This window comes from Bidens hawaiensis, unplaced genomic scaffold (assembly GCF_021521415.1).
Source record: "Bidens hawaiensis isolate Kalapana, Puna unplaced genomic scaffold, B.hawaiensis_p1.1 tig00037728_1, whole genome shotgun sequence".
Taxonomy (NCBI): Eukaryota; Viridiplantae; Streptophyta; class Magnoliopsida; order Asterales; family Asteraceae; genus Bidens; species Bidens hawaiensis.
Window position 1 is genome coordinate 24,645 of NW_027505503.1, and position 3,782 is coordinate 28,426.

Consider the following 3,782-nt stretch of genomic DNA (forward strand, 5'->3'; position numbering starts at 1 on the left):
TAGAAAAGGTTCTGATACTTGTATATTTTCTTGTAGGTTGTGCATCGGGTCTTCACGGAGACGTCTTATGACGATGCTATGAGCGCAGCCCTCAACGCTTCTCACGAGGATGGGGAAAAGGCCGGCTTCCTGCTTGGTCTAGGGTTCGTTGAGAAAGGCATCCCGCCTTCCAACTTCCCTTTATACGATGTTGATACTGAAGCTGTTTACGACCAAGCAGTGAACCAGTATGCCGCCTTCCCGCATCCGGTGGTGGAGAAGGTGAACCAAGTTGCTGCTGCTGATGATTGGCTAGCTATCCTTAAAGCTTTCCTTGAACTGCCACGATCTACTGATGGTGCTGGTCCAAGTGGAAGTGGGCCTGAAGCTTGATCCTGAAGATCCCTTCCCACTGCTATGATAGATTTAGCTTGTATAGATTTATTTTCTTGTAGGCGGGTAGTTACCCGGCCATTCTTGTAATGAATCATTGTGAAATATAAATCTTTGTGCGGGTAAGACCGCTACTTTCTCTGGATTCCTTGCTTTATAAACGTTATATGACTTGCATACTTTAGTTTAAATTAGCAATTTTCCAAGTGTAGAATAAGTTAACCTTTGAACGTGGTAGATAATAGGTTGAAGTTTTGCTTCCTCTTTCGTGATTGTGCGGGTAGGACCGTCACTTGCACTTAGTAGGATGGCTAAACTTTACCTACGCCTGACCTGCGTGTAGGTTTTCCTCATCTTTTTGAAATTTCTAAGTGTTTAGGATAAGTTAACCTTTGAACGTGGTAGATAATAGGTTGAAGTTTTGCTTCCTCTTTCGTGATTGTGCGGGTAGGACCGTCACTTGCACTTAGTAGGATGGCTAAACTTTACTTATATCTGACCTGCGTGTAGGTTTTCCTCATCCTTTAGTTAGAAATTCTGTTTTGAATAAGTTAACCGTTCGACGCGCGGTTGTCAATAGGTTAGTGTTCAGTTTCCTCTCATGATTCATGCGGATAGACCGGCACTTTCATTTAGTATGATGACTGAACTTTTCCCCTTCAACTGACCTGCGTGAAGGTTTGCCGTTTTTTGGGTTTATGCGGGTTTTGCCGCCTTCCCCACGCAACGACTTTCCACGTAATTAAGCGGTGAAAACCGGCATATCCGTGTTGAATAAATTAACCGTTCGACGCGTGGTTGTTAATAGGTTAGTGTTCAGTTTCCTCTATCATGATTCATGCGGATAGACCGGCACTTTCATTTAGTAGGATGACTGAATTTTTCCCCTTCAACTGACCTGCGTGAAGGTTTGCCGTTTTTTGGGTTTATGCGGGTTTTGCCGCCTTCCCCATGCAACGACTTTCACACTTATGTATGCGGTGAAAACCGGCATCAGTGTTGATAGTTCGTAAAGTATAAATGTAAAATCATCAGCGTCGATGTTCTAAGGAGAATCATTTCCATTAGAAGTGGCTCTGGGCCTTTTCTTTACAAATTTGGAATTGATCTACATGCAAACTATTTAATTGAGCTCCCTTCCATGTTGTTGGGATGGGAGTGCCATCGAGCCGATATGCACCTGGTTCGGGATCTCGTTCTTTACGCAGCATGTAGTCTCCATATTGAAGCTGGAAATTTTATTCGTGTTTTCCCCAGCTGGGGTTCTACACGGATCAGCCTGCTCAGCGTTCATTGCGCCACGAGGTGCGCGAGCGTCCCATCTCTGACAAATGCTTCGACCATGTCCTTTACGTCTATGCATTCTTCAGTGTTGTGGCCTTTTGTCCTGTGAAAGTCACAGTATTTGCTCCGATCAGCATTGTGACGATGTCGGATTATTGGAGGCTTTGGCCATGGGAGCTCCTCAGTGGCGAATATCTCGGTGACGCTTTTGGTGAGTGGCGTCCATCTGGAGTTCTGGTTTGACTGTACATTATCCCTTCCGCCTAACCGATGTTGCAAGCCGGATGAGGTGTCAAAGTTTACCCTTGACTGCCAAATGCCTAGCTTCCGCTTTTTGTTTAATCGGGCGGTAAGGACGTTGTCTTCTCTTGTTCTCTGGGTGTTGAGGTTTGTGCTCTGTGGGAGATCTCTACCCAGTTGCCTCTCAGTTTCCGCAAAGCGTTTTGCTGCTGTCATGATGGCATCCCATGTGGATGGCATGCCATCTTTACCCGTTAAGGTGCGGATGAGCTCTGGGTCGTTCGCGCCCTGAATAAAAGCAGCGCGAACAAGATCTTCGCTAATGTTACCCAGACTTAGCTTCTTTGAGTTGAAGCGAGTGATGAAGTCTGGCAAAGATTCATCTTCCTCTCGAATGCATTTGAGGATTGTCCATTGCTCCTCGGTATACTTTCGTTGTTGGCTGAAGTGTTGGCTAAACTTCTGTTGGAAGTCTGCCCAGTCGTAGATGTGGTTGACCGGTAGACGATCGAACCACGCTCTAGCTGGCCCAACAAGCGTCATTTGGAACATGTAACACCACGTAGGTTCCGTCCAATTGCTGACGGTTGCCCCCGCTATGAATCTGTTCAAATGATCATCCGGGTCGGATATACCATCATATGTGCCTATGTTGGACATTTGTTTGGCACTTTTTGGGGCGATTGCTTCTGCAATGTCCCTTGCAAATTTGGACGTTCCCGCATTTGCAACAGTTGGTCTGAATGTTTTGGAGAAGTCACGTGGACTTCCACCTGTGTTTTTTGGATTGAAGGCTTCTCCAAAACGCCTTCTCGGTTGGGAGTCCGTTTCCTTACGCTTCCCTTTTGCCCTATGGCGAGGGTTCGCGTCGGTGTCGGATTCCTCCGAGTCATCGTCCAAGTATTCTTCGAATTCGTCAGCCTGTTGGACGGAACGCAAGCGTTCGTCCAACTCAGCTTGGAATTCCCTCTGACGTGCCTCCGCCCATGCCTTAACTTCATCGAGTGTTTGGCGTGGGAGTCTTGTTCGTTTCTCTAACTGGGTATCGGTGAATCCCAGTGAGCGATTATTTACTGCACTTGCCCCAGCTTGGGTAACTGGGGTAGTGTTCGTAAAATTTACTTCACTTGCCCCGGCTTGGGTAACCGGGGGTAGCGTTTGTAAAGACTGTGTAGCCGGTATTCCCCCCAGTAGCTGGGGTTGTGGTTACCGGAATTTCTTTAACCATCTTTCCAGAAGTTTGAAAAAACTGAAAAGAAATGAAGTTCTAGCTTTATGCACGGATGGCGCCAATGAAGAAACACTAACCGGACCCCGGGCAGATTACGGGTAACCTGGGGGTTAGATAGATGTTTCCCATGAGGGGTTAGACCCGGTAAAGATGGTTCTTCTGATAACCTGCAAAACAGACACCGTGAGCTTGTCACTGAGAAGGGGGGGGGGGGTTCCTCCTTGTGACCACCCTCCGGCGTGAGAATCAGACTAGATTGCTCTTTAAATATAAATGTATATTAAGAGATTGCTAGAGCAGATATCAGGTATAATATGATGATAATATGATAAGATATGATAAGATGAGATGACCATACCATTTGTGGTATTTATAGCCAAAGGTAGGTTTCCAAGGAGGTGTGGCCGGCTGCAATAGATTCCTGTTCCACCAACAGTGGCCTACGCACGTGCCCTGCTGGTAGTTGGTGGGTAGGCAGCGGCTGATAGTGACCAGGCCTGCTGTGTACTATTCCTTTTCCACCAACTGCCGGCTATGCACGTGGTATGACAGGAGTTGGTGAGTAGGCAGCGGCTAATAGTGACATACAGTACAGGAGCATGCTGCTCGCCATACTGTTGTCAATAAGCTGTCGTATCTTTAGTCAGATCTTTTG